This window comes from Cetorhinus maximus, unplaced genomic scaffold (genome assembly GCF_964194155.1).
Source record: "Cetorhinus maximus unplaced genomic scaffold, sCetMax3.hap1.1 HAP1_SCAFFOLD_744, whole genome shotgun sequence".
Lineage (NCBI taxonomy): Eukaryota > Metazoa > Chordata > Chondrichthyes > Lamniformes > Cetorhinidae > Cetorhinus > Cetorhinus maximus.
Window position 1 is genome coordinate 43,961 of NW_027596686.1, and position 13,344 is coordinate 57,304.

Below are 13,344 nucleotides of genomic sequence, written 5' to 3' on the forward strand. Positions count from 1 at the left end.
GCTCCATGAAGAACTTCTGTAAAAGTTTGGATAAAACTCCAGCACAGTTCTTTAGCGACCCCTGGCGGGCGAGTGATTGGGGTTCACCCGCAGGCTAAAAGACAATTGTTTCAATGATCGGGACTGAAACTCTAACCGTGTGTTGGGGGGAATGAAAGCGGTGCTCACTGAGGAAGAGCGGTTATAGTCGGAGGATTTATTCTGTGGTTTTCACGTCCCTCACAGCTGGCTTTACACCTGGTAGTTTAAGAGACGGTGTTAAAATGTTGTTTTGCCGGTGAGAGTGGGAATGTGACACAAGTTCAGTGAAATGGAAAGAGGAATTCAGAGCTGGGGTTTGCCTGTGAAACAAAGAGAAATATTCAGAGAAAAAAGGAACAGCAAAGGATAGCAACCTCAATCCCAGGAATTTCAATACTGTAGTGGTTATCACATTCACCTCATATATATATATATATAGAAGGTCCCTGGTTCGAACTTCAGCAGGCTAGTTGTGTGACAATGTTGTGTTTAACTTTCAAGTGACCATTTAATATTGTGCCACAATTTTGCTGTCATGATAAACCAACCCTTCAATCCAGGTTCCTGAAATGCAACGTGTAAAATGAGATTGGAGCGAGAGTTCACCACTACCACAAACCACTAGGTAACTTCCCAGAACAGGGATGGACGGACGCGGTGCAGGTTTCAGTTCAACCCGAGGAGAGACTCGGCAGCTGGAGCGGACCTGGCCGGGATTGGGAACCGCGGGAAGAAGCCAGGTTGCCAGCTCGGGCGCCAATTCAGTCCGCCGCAAAGTAATAATACTAATTACTCCCTATAACCAGCCCCCACCCCCACCACCACCGGCCTGCCTCAAATACTATACAATTGTGTGATGTTTATAATCTACGTTCCATACCAGGTAGACAAGCCTGAAGGCAAAGTGCTTCAGGAGAGGCGGCGAGGCTGCAGAAAGACTTGGACAAAAGCAAAAGACTGCAGGCGCTGGAAATCTGGAACAAGAGCCCACCACGATGGAAGAGCCCAGCTGGTTTATTTTTTTGCTTTCATTCGTTTGTGGGATGTGGGCGTCGCTGGCTAGGCCGCCCATCCCTCATCGCCCCCTTGTTCAGAGGGCATTTGAGAGCCAACCGCACCGTTGCCGTGGGACTGGAGTCACATGGAGGGCCAGGCCCCTTAAAGGGGCATTAGCGAACCAGGTGGGGTTTCGGAGCCCCGAGGAAGGGTCGTACGGACTCGAAACGTTAACTCTTTGTTTCTCTCTCTCTCTCTCCACAGATGCTGCCAGACCTGCCGAGATCTTTCCAGCGGTTTCTGTTGCTGTAGAAAGACCTGTCGTTTATTTATTTCCCCCGCAGCGTTGCCGGCTAGTCTAGTCTAGTCTAGACAGGTTACCGTGACACTAGCTTAGTGCCCTTAGCAAACCCGTTGATAACCTTCTGCTGCTCCTTCTTGCCCAGCGTTTACAGATATATCTGTGCCGGGGACAGATCAAAGAATCTCACCCGCAATAAGTGTTAACGCCAGCCTGCCTTTCCAATGCCTGGTTAGCTCAGCTGATAGAGCCTGAGGCCTTCAGTTGCCGGGTTGTGGGCTGGAGCCCCCAGATTGGTTAAATGCTTCGCTTTCTGAAGCACCTCCTCTTCTCAGCCAGCAACTCAATTTCCCCGTCGTTTAACAAAACCTGCGCCACGTTCCCGCTCTCGGAGGGAATGTCCTGCTTTGTGTGTGTGTGTGTGTGTGTGTGTGTGGTGAAGGGCCGCTCTTCTCTCGCTTTGCACCTCGCGTTTTAGGAATTCGCCCGGACTGTAAAATCAGCGCCAGGTTTTCAAATCGAGTCCCAGTGAGAATCGGTGACACTGACACCAGCGACGTCGGAATCCCCCCCCCCACCCCTTTTTAAAACACTGCAAGGCCGATTCGGGCAAGTTTGTCCGCCTATCCCTTCTGGGGGGGTGGTTGAAGTGTTGGTTGTCACGGCAGCAAAAAATGTGCTGGGACTTTGAACGGGTTACTCGAGGTAGAAAGATAAAGCTGTCACAGGATGTCTCCTGCCCAGGATCAAACTGGGGACCTTTCACACAACGAGGTAAAACAGAATAGTCACTTCACTGGGGGTAGTCCACGTACGCAATCGCATTCAACTCCTGCCTGTGGTTAAATGTGAAAGGATATAGTTTCAGCCCTGGCTTATTGGCTCTCTCTCTCTCTCTCTCTCTCTCTCTCTCCGTGCAGTATTGTCCATACTCCAATACCGAGAGTGTCTTCCACTTTACAGCCCTAACTGTAACCCTTAGCAAATTGATATCTCTCCTTCGCTGGTCACTCATCCAAACCATTGACAAATAGAATAAAAGTAAAATACTGCGGACGCTGGGAAATCTGAAACAAAAACAAAAATAGCTGGAGAAACGCAGCAGGTCTGACAGCGTCTGCGGAGAGGAACACAGTTAACGTTTCGAGTCCGTATGACCCTTCAACAGAACTAAGGAAATGGAGAAATGGGGTGAAATATAAGCTGGTAGAAGGGGATGGGACAGGAGAGCTGGATAGAGGGCCAGTGATAGATGGAGGCAAAGAAGAGATGTCATAGACAAAAAGATAAAGGGGTGTTGACGGTGGTGATATTATCTAAAGGATGTGCTAATGGGGACATTAAGGGTAGAAAGCAGGACGAGCTAGGGAAGTGCAAGTGAAATGCTGCTTCACTTGATAGGAGTGTTTGGGCCCTTGTACAATGAGGAGGGGGGAAGTAAAGGGGCAGGTGTTGCACCTTCTGCGGTTGCATGGGAAGATGCCGTGGGAGGTTGAGGTGTACGGGTGATGGAGGAGTGAACCAGGGTGTCCCGGAGGGAACGATCCCTGCGGAATGCCGCCGGGGGGATTAAGGGAAGATGTGTTTGGTGGTGGCATCATGCTGGAGTTGGCGGAAATGGCGGAGGATGATCCTTTGAACGCTGAGGCTGGTGGGGTGATAAGTGAGGACAAGGGGGACCCTATCATGATTCTGGGCGGGGAGAGGAAGGTGTGAGGGCGGATGCGTAGGAGGTTGGCAGGACACAGTTGAGGGCCCTGTCAACCACCGTGGGTGGAAAACCTCGGAAGAAGGAGGACATGTCAGAAGCACTGTTTTTGAAAGTGGCATCATCAGAACAGATGCATCGGAGGCGAAGGAACTGAGAGAATGGGATGGAGTCCTTACAGGAAGCGGGGTGTGAGGAGCTGTAGTCGAGGTAGCTGTGGGAGTCGGTAGGCTTGTAATGGATGTTGGTGGACAGTCTATCACCAGAAATTGAGACAGAGAGGTCAAGGAAGGGAAGGGAAGTGTCAGAGATGGACCATGTGAAAATGATGGAGGGGTGGAGATTGGAAGCAAAATTAATAAATTTTTCCAGATCCAGACGAGAGCATGAAGCAGCACCGAAGTAATCATCGATGTACCGGAGAAAGAGTTGTGGGAGGGGGCCGGAGTAGGACTGGAACAAGGAATGTTCCACATACCCCATAAAGAGACAGACATAACTGGGGCCCATGCGGGTACCCATAGCCACACTTTTTATTTGGAGGAAGTGAGAGGAGTTTAACGAGAAATTGTTCAGTGAGAGAATAAGTTCAGCCAGACGGAGGAGAGTAGTGGTGGATGGGGATTGTTTGGGCCTCTGTTCAAGGAAGAAGTGGAGAGCCCATCCCAGTGGGGGATGGAGGTGTAGAGGGATTGGACGTCCGTGGTGAAGAGGAGGCGGTTAGGGCCAGGGAAATGGAAATTGTTGTTGTGATGTAGGGTGTGAGAGGAATCGCGGATGTAGGTGGGAAGAGACTGGACAAGGGGAGAGAGAATGGAGTCAAGATAGCAAGAAATTAGTTCAAGAAATCAGCTACCTCGACTACAGCTCCTCACACCCCGCTTCCTGTAAGGACTCCATCCCATTCTCTCAGTTCCTTCGCCTCCGTCGCATCTGTTCTGATGATGCCACTTTCCAAAACAGTTCCTCTGACATGTCCTCCTTCTTCCTTAACCGAGGTTTTCCACCCACGGTGATTGACAGGGCCCTCAACCGTGTCTGGCCCATCTCCCGCGCTTCTGCCCTCACACTTTCCTCTCCCTCCCAGAACCATGATAGGGTCCCCCTTGTCCTCACTTATCACCCCACCAGCCTCTGCATTCAAAGGATCATCCTCCGCCAACTCCAGCATGATGCCACCAACAAACACATCTTCCCTTCACCTCCCCCGGCGGCATTCCGCAGGGATCGTTCCCTCCGGGACACCCTGGTCCACTCCTCCGTCATGCCCTACACCTCAACCCCCTTCCCATGGCACCTTCCCATGCAACCGCAGAAGGTGCAACACCTGCCCCTTTACTTCCCCTCTCCTCACCGTCCAAGGGCCCAAACACTCCTTTCAAGTGAAGCACTATTTCACTTGCACTTCCCTCAATTTAGTCTACTGCATTCACTGCTCCCAAAGTGGTTTCCTCTACATTGGAGAGACCAGACGCAGACTGGGTGACCGCTTTGCGAACACCTTCGGTCTGTCCGCAAGCATGACCCAGACCTCCCTGCCGCTTGCCATTTCAACACTCCACCCTGCTCTCATGTCCACATGTCCGTCCTTGGCTTGCTGCATTGTTCCAGTGAAGCTCAACGCAAACTGGAGGAACAGCACCTCATCTTCCGACTAGGCACTTTACAGCCTTCCGGACTGAATATTGAGTTCAACAATTTTAGATCTTGAACTCTCTCCTCCATCCCCACCCCCTTTCCAATCCCCCTTTTTCCAATAATTTATAATTTTCTAAAAATATATCTTTCTTTTCCCACCTATGTTAAAATTTATTTCGATTTATTGTTTTATCTCCACCTTTTAGCCCATTTCGATCCCTACCCCCCACCCCACCCCCACTAGGGCCATCTGCCACTAGCTTGCTACCCTTAATGTCCCCATTAGCACATTCCTTAGATAATATCACCACCGTCAACACCTCTTTGTCCTTGTGTCTATGACATCTCTTCTTTGCCTCCACCTACCATTGGCCCCCAAATGCTGCTCTACCTATCCCACCCCCCCTCTACCAGCTTATATTTCACCCCATTTGTCCATGTCCTTAGTTCTGATGAAGTGTCATACGGGCTCAAAACGTCAACTGTATTCCTCTCGGCAGACGCTGTGTGACGTATTGACAGATAGAAGCCTGGTGACAAACCAATGTCACTGCTATAAGTGATAAGGACAAGAATTTCTTTCAGACCCAGCTAGCTCAGTTGGTAGAGCGTGAGACTCTTAATCTCAAGGTCGTGGGTTCGAGTCCCATGTTGGGCGAATAATTTTTTTTAAACACCTATCCACCATTCTACAGATCCAGCCCCGCCTCTGAATTTCCCTGATATTTAATTAAACTTGCCCCACATTCCTGCTGTCAACGTTTTAAACAACACTCTTAAAATACGATCTGAAAAATCACATGTGGCTACCGCCTCAACACGTCCAAAGCGCAAAATAAATCCTTCAACTTTTCACTCTCCCTCACCAGCAACTGCTTTCATTCTGCAAAAGAAGGTTATCCAGAAACGAAACTGATTGAAATGATCATCTATTGTCCAGACTGGATTCATATGAGTTATAATTCAATAAAATTACTTTCGCTTCATGAGAAACTTCTATAAAAGTTTGGATAAAACTCCAGTACAGTTCTTTAGCGACCCCTGGCGGGCGAGTGATTGGGGTTGACCCACAGGCTAAAAGACAATTGTTTCAATGATCGGGACTGAAACTCTAACCGTGTGTTGGGGGGAATGAAAGCGGTTCTCACTGAGGAAGAGCGCTTATAGTCAGAGGATTTATTTTGTGGTTTTCACGTCCCTCACAGCTGGCTTTACACCTGGTAGTTTAAGAGACGGTGTTAAAATGTTGTTTTGCCGGTGAGAGTGGGAATGTGGGACAAGTTCAGTGAAATGGAAAGAGGAATTCAGAGCTGGGGTTTGCCTGTGAAACAAAGAGAAATATTCAGAGAAAAAAGGAGCAGCAAAGGATAACAACCTCAATCCCAGGAATTTCAATACTGTAGTGGTTATCACATTCACCTCATATAGATATATATAGAAGGTCCCTGGTTCGAACTTCAGCAGGCTAGTTGTGTGACAATGTTGTCTTTAACTTTCAAGCGACCATTTAATATTGTGCCACAATTTTGCTGTCATGATAAACCAACCCTTCAATCCAGGTTCCTGAAATGCAACGTGTAAAATGAGATTGGAGCGAGAGTTCACCACTACCACAAACCACTAGGTAACTTCCCAGAACAGGGATGGACGGACGCGGTGCAGGTTTCAGTTCAACCCGAGGAGAGACTCGGCAGCTGGAGCGGACCTGGCCGGGATTGGGAACCGCGGGAAGAAGCCAGGTTGCCAGCTCGGGCGCCAATTCAGTCCGCCGCAAAGTAATAATACTAATTACTCCCTATAACCAGCCGCCCCCCCACCGGCCTGCCTCAAATACTATACAATTGTGTGATGTTTATAATCTACGTTCCATACCAGGTAGACAAGCCTGAAGGCAAAGTGCTTCAGGAGAGGCGGCGAGGCTGCAGAAAGACTTGGACAAAAGCAAAATACTGCAGGCGCTGGAAATCTGGAACAAGAGCCCACCATGATGGAAGAGCCCAGCTGGTTTATTTTTTTGCTTTCATTCGTTTGTGGGATGTGGGCGTCGCTGGCTAGGCCGCCCATCCCTCATCGCCCCCTTGTTCAGAGGGCATTTGAGAGCCAACCGCACCGTTGCCGTGGGTCTGGAGTCACATGGAGGGCCAGGCCCCTTAAAGGGGCATTAGCGAACCAGGTGGGGTTTCGGAGCCCCGAGGAAGGGTCGTACGGACTCGAAACGTTAACTCTTTGTTTCTCTCTCTCTCTCTCTCCACAGATGCTGCCAGACCCGCCGAGATCTTTCCAGCGGTTTCTGTTGCTGTAGAAAGACCTGTCGTTTATTTATTTCCCCCGCAGCGTTGCCGGCTAGTCTAGTCTAGTCTAGACAGGTTACCGTGACACTAGCTTAGTGCCCTTAGCAAACCCGTTGATAACTTTCTGCTGCTCCTTCTTGCCCAGCGTTTACAGATATATCTGTGCCGGGGACAGATCAAAGAATCTCACCCGCAATAAGTGTTAACGCCAGCCTGCCTTTCCAATGCCTGGTTAGCTCAGCTGATAGAGCCTGAGGCCTTCAGCTGCCGGGTTGTGGGCTGGAGCCCCCAGGTTGGTTAAATGCTTCCCTTTCTGAAGCACCTCCTCTTCTCAGCCAGCAACTCAATTTCCCCGTCGTTTAACAAAACCTGCGCCACGTTCCCGCTCTCGGAGGGAATGTCCTGCTTTGTGTGTGTGTGTGTGTGTGTGGTGAAGGGCCGCTCTTCTCTCGCTTTGCACCTCGCGTTTTAGGAATTCGCCCGGACTGTAAAATCAGCGCCAGGTTTTCAAATCGAGTCCCAGTGAGAATCGGTGACACTGGCACCAGCGACGTCGGAATCCCTCCCCCCACCCCTTTTTAAAACACTGCAAGGCCGATTCGGGCAAGTTTGTCCGCCTATCCCTTCTGGGGGGGTGGTTGAAGTGTTGGTTGTCACGGCAGCAAAAAATGTGCTGGGACTTTGAACGGGTTACTCGAGGTAGAAAGATAAAGCTGTCACAGGATGTCTCCTGCCCAGGATCAAACTGGGGACCTTTCACACAACGAGGTAAAAGAGAATAGTCACTTCACTGGGGGTAGTCCACGTACGCAATCGCATTCAACTCCTGCCTGTGGTTAAATGTGAAAGGATATAGTTTCAGCCCTGGCTTATTGGCTCTCTATCTCTCTCTCTCTCTCTCTCCGTGCAGTATTGTCCATACTCCGATACCGAGAGTGTCTTCCCCTTTACAGCCCTAACTGTAACCCTTAGCAAATTGATATCTCTCCTTCGCTGGTCACTCATCCAAACCATTGACAAATAGAATAAAAGTAAAATACTGCGGACGCTGGGAAATCTGAAACAAAAACAAAAATAGCTGGAAAAACGCAGCAGGTCTGACAGCGTCTGCGGAGAGGAACACAGTTAACGTTTCGAGTCCGTATGACCCTTCAACAGAACTAAGGAAATGGAGAAATGGGGTGAAATATAAGCTGGTAGAAGGGGATGGGACAGGAGAGCTGGATAGAGGGCCAGTGATAGATGGAGGCAAAGAAGAGATGTCATAGACAAAAAGATAAAGGGGTGTTGACGGTGGTGATATTATCTAAAGGATGTGCTAATGGGGACATTAAGGGTAGAAAGCAGGACGAGCTAGGGAAGTGCAAGTGAAATGCTGCTTCACTTGATAGGAGTGTTTGGGCCCTTGTACAATGAGGAGGGGGGAAGTAAAGGGGCAGGTGTTGCACCTTCTGCGGTTGCATGGGAAGATGCCGTGGGAGGTTGAGGTGTACGGGTGATGGAGGAGTGAACCAGGGTGTCCCGGAGGGAACGATCCCTGCGGAATGCCGCCGGGGGGATTAAGGGAAGATGTGTTTGGTGGTGGCATCATGCTGGAGTTGGCGGAAATGGCGGAGGATGATCCTTTGAACGCTGAGGCTGGTGGGGTGATTAGTGAGGACAAGGGGGACCCTATCATGATTCTGGGAGGGAGAGGAAGGTGTGAGGGCGGATGCGTAGGAGGTTGGCAGGACACAGTTGAGGGCCCTGTCAACCACCGTGGGTGGAAAACCTCGGAAGAAGGAGGACATGTCAGAAGCACTGTTTTTGAAAGTGGCATCATCAGAACAGATGCATCGGAGGCGAAGGAACTGAGAGAATGGGATGGAGTCCTTACAGGAAGCAGGGTGTGAGGAGCTGTAGTCGAGGTAGCTGTGGGAGTCGGTAGGCTTGTAATGGATGTTGGTGGACAGTCTATCACCAGAAATTGAGACAGAGAGGTCAAGGAAGGGAAGGGAAGTGTCAGAGATGGACCATGTGAAAATGATGGAGGGGTGGAGATTGGAAGCAAAATTAATAAATTTTTCCAGATCCAGACGAGAGCACGAAGCAGCACCGAAGTAATCATCGATGTACCGGAGAAAGAGTTGTGGGAGGGGGCCGGAGTAGGACTGGAACAAGGAATGTTCCACATACCCCATAAAGAGACAGACATAACTGGGGCCCATGCGGGTACCCATAGCCACACTTTTTATTTGGAGGAAGTGAGAGGAGTTTAACGAGAAATTGTTCAGTGAGAGAATAAGTTCAGCCAGACGGAGGAGAGTAGTGGTGGATGGGGATTGTTTGGGCCTCTGTTCAAGGAAGAAGTGGAGAGCCCATCCCAGTGGGGGATGGAGGTGTAGAGGGATTGGACGTCCGTGGTGAAGAGGAGGCGGTTAGGGCCAGGGAAATGGAAATTGTTGTTGTGATGTAGGGTGTGAGAGGAATCGCGGATGTAGGTGGGAAGAGACTGGACAAGGGGAGAGAGAATGGAGTCAAGATAGCAAGAAATTAGTTCAAGAAATCAGCTACCTCGACTACAGCTCCTCACACCCCGCTTCCTGTAAGGACTCCATCCCATTCTCTCAGTTCCTTCGCCTCCGTCGCATCTGTTCTGATGATGCCACTTTCCAAAACAGTTCCTCTGACATGTCCTCCTTCTTCCTTAACCGAGGTTTTCCACCCACGGTGATTGACAGGGCCCTCAACCGTGTCTGGCCCATCTCCCGCGCTTCTGCCCTCACACTTTCCTCTCCCTCCCAGAACCATGATAGGGTCCCCCTTGTCCTCACTTATCACCCCACCAGCCTCTGCATTCAAAGGATCATCCTCCGCCATTTCCACCAACTCCAGCATGATGCCACCACCAAACACATCTTCCCTTCACCTCCCCCGGCAGCATTCCGCAGGGATCGTTCCCTCCGGGACACCCTGGTCTACTCCTCCGTCATGCCCTACACCTCAACCCCCTTCCCATGGCACCTTCCCATGCAACCGCAGAAGGTGCAACACCTGCCCCTTTACTTCCCCTCTCCTCACCGTCCAAGGGCCCAAACACTCCTTTCAAGTGAAGCACTATTTCACTTGCACTTCCCTCAATTTAGTCTACTGCATTCACTGCTCCCAAAGTGGTTTCCTCTACATTGGAGAGACCAAACGCAGACTTGGTGACCGCTTTGCGAACACCTTCGGTCTGTCCGCAAGCATGTCCCAGACCTCCCTGTCGCTTGCCATTTCAACACTCCACCCTGCTCTCATGCCCACATGTCCGTCCTTGGCCTGCTGCAATGTTCCAGTGAAGCTCAACGCAAACTGGAGGAACAGCACCTCATCTTCCGACTATGCACTTTACAGCCTTCCGGACTGAATATTGAGTTCAACAATTTTAGATCTTGAACTCTCTCCTCCATCCCCACCCCCTTTCCAATCCCCCTTTTTCCAATAATTTATAATTTTCTAAAAATATATCTTTCTTTTCCCACCTATGTTAAAATTTATTTCGATTTATTGTTTTATCTCCACCTTTTAGCCCATTTCGATCCCTACCCCCCACCCCACCCCCACTAGGGCCATCTGCCACTAGCTTGCTACCCTTAATGTCCCCATTAGCACATTCCTTAGATAATATCACCACCGTCAACACCTCTTTGTCCTTGTGTCTATGACATCTCTTCTTTGCCTCCACCTACCACTGGCCCCCAAATGCTGCTCTACCTGTCCCACCCCCCCTCTACCAGCTTATATTTCACCCCATTTGTCCATGTCCTTAGTTCTGATGAAGTGTCATACGGGCTCAAAACGTCAACTGTATTCCTCTCGGCAGACGCTGTGTGACGTATTGACAGATAGAAGCCTGGTGACAAACCAATGTCACTGTTATAAGTGATAAGGACAAAAGTTTCTTTCGGACCCAGCTAGCTCAGTTGGTAGAGCGTGAGACTCTTAATCTCAAGGTCGTGGGTTCGACTCCCATGTTGGGCGAATAATTTTTTTTAAACACCTATCCACCATTCTACAGATCCAGCCCCGCCTCTGAATTTCCCTGATATTTAACTAAACTTGCCCCACATTCCTGCTGTCAACGTTTTAAACAACACTCTTAAAATACGATCTGAAAAATCACATGTGGCTACCGCCTCAACACGTCCAAAGCGCAAAATAAATCCTTCAACTTTTCACTCTCCCTCACCAGCAACTGCTTTCATTCTGCAAAAGAAGGTTATCCAGAAACGAAACTGATTGAAATGATCATCTATTGTCCAGACTGGATTCATATGAGTTATAATTCAATAAAATTACTTTCGCTTCATGAGAAACTTCTATAAAAGTTTGGATAAAACTCCAGCACAGTTCTTTAGCGACCCCTGGCGGGCGAGGGATTGGGGTTGACCCACAGGCTAAAAGACAATTGTTTCAATGATCGGGACTGAAACTCTAACCGTGTGTTGGGGGGAATGAAAGCGGTTCTCACTGAGGGAGGGCGGTTATAGCGCTAGGATTTACTCTGTGGTTTTTCATGTGGTGAACTGTCCCTCACAGCTGGCTTTACACCTGGTAGTTTAGGAGACGGGATGTAAATGTGGGTTTGCCGGTGAGGGCAGGAAAGTGGTATCAAGCTTAGAGAAAAGTGAGAGGAATTCATCTTTGAAACAAAGATAAATATTTCAGGAAAATTGAGCTGAAAAGATGACAGCTTCTCAATCGCAGGATTTTCGAGATACATTTGCTGTGTGCAGGACAATATTCAGGCTTGGGCTGAAGGGTAGTAAGTAACATCCATGCTACACATGTGCCAGGCAATGACCATCTCCAACAAGAGACAATCCAACCATCTCCCCTTGATGTTCACTGGCATTACCATCACTGAATCGCCCACTATCAACATCCTGGGGGTTACCATTGACCAGAAACTGACCTGTTCCAGCCATATAAATACTGAGGTTACAAGAGCAGATAAGAGGCTGGGAATTCTGCGCTGAGTAACTCACCTCCTGACTCCCCAAAGGCTGTTCAACATCTACAAAGCACAAGTCAGGAGTGTGATGGGATACTCCCCATTTGCCTGGATGAGCGCAGCTCACACAACACTCAGGAAGCTGGACACCATCCAGGGAAAAGCAGCCCTGCTTGATAGGCACCACATCCACAAACATTCACTCCCTCCACCACCGACGCACAGTAGCAGCAGTGTGTGTACCATCTACAAGATGCACTGCAGGAACTCACCAAGGCTCCTTAGGCAGCACCTTCCAAACTCATGATCACTACCATCTAGAAGGACAAGGGTAGCAGATAGATGGGAACACCACCAACTGCTAGTTCAGTTGGTAGAGCATGAGACTCCTAATCTCAGGGTTGTGGGTTTGAGCCCCACGTTGGGTGACTGTTCCTTTTAAACACCTATCCACCATTCGACAGATCCAGCCCCACCTCTGAATTTCCCTGATATTCAACTAAACTTGCACCAAATTCCTGCTCTCACAACCTATTAACGTTTTAAACTACACTCTTAAAATGCAATCTGAAAAATCACATGTGGCTACCACCTCAACACGTCCAAAGCACAAAATAAATCCTTCAACTTTCCACTCTCTCTCACCAGCAACTGCTTTCATTCTGCAAAAGAAGGTTATCCAGAAATGAAACTGATTGAAATGATCATCTATTGTCCAGACTGGATTCATATGAGTTATAATTCAATAAAATTACTTTCATGTCATGAGGAACTTCTATAAAAGTTTGGATAAAACTCCAGCACAGTTCTTTAGCGACCCCTGGTGGGCGAGTGATTGGGGTTGACCCACAGGCTAAAAGACAATTGTTTCAATGATCGGGACTGAAACTCTAACCGTGTGTTGGGGGGAATGAAAGCGGTTCTCACTGAGGAAGTGCGCTTATAGTCAGAGGATTTATTTTGTGGTTTTCACGTCCCTCACAGCTGGCTTTACACCTGGTAGTTTAAGAGACGGTGTTAAAATGTTGTTTTGCCGGTGAGAGTGGGAATGTGGGACAAGTTCAGTGAAATGGAAAGAGGAATTCAGAGCTGGGGTTTGCCTGTGAAACAAAGAGAAATATTCAGAGAAAAAAGGAGCAGCAAAGGATAACAACCTCAATCCCAGGAATTTCAATACTGTAGTGGTTATCACATTCACCTCATATAGATATATATAGAAGGACCCTGGTTCGAACTTCAGCAGGCTAGTTGTGTGACAATGTTGTCTTTAACTTTCAAGCGACCATTTAATATTGTGCCACAATTTTGCTGTCATGATAAACCAACCCTTCAATCCAGGTTCCTGAAATGCAACGTGTAAAATGAGATTGGAGCGAGAGTTCACCACTACCACAAACCACTAGGTAACTTCCCA

At 48.8% G+C, this 13,344-nt stretch overlaps 3 non-coding genes across 3 annotated transcripts; all 3 read left to right on the top strand.

Moving 5' to 3' along the window:
- Positions 1-5,249: 5,249 nt before the first annotated feature.
- Positions 5,250-5,322, top strand: trnak-cuu (transfer RNA lysine (anticodon CUU)). The gene has a single exon. It is a non-coding gene; the product is annotated as a tRNA-Lys (tRNA).
- Positions 5,323-10,884: 5,562 nt separating this feature from the next.
- Positions 10,885-10,957, top strand: trnak-cuu (transfer RNA lysine (anticodon CUU)). Its single transcript has one exon. It is a non-coding gene; the product is annotated as a tRNA-Lys (tRNA).
- Positions 10,958-12,283: 1,326 nt separating this feature from the next.
- trnar-ccu (transfer RNA arginine (anticodon CCU)) lies at positions 12,284-12,358 on the top strand. Its single transcript has one exon. It is a non-coding gene; the product is annotated as a tRNA-Arg (tRNA).
- Positions 12,359-13,344: the final 986 nt, after the last annotated feature.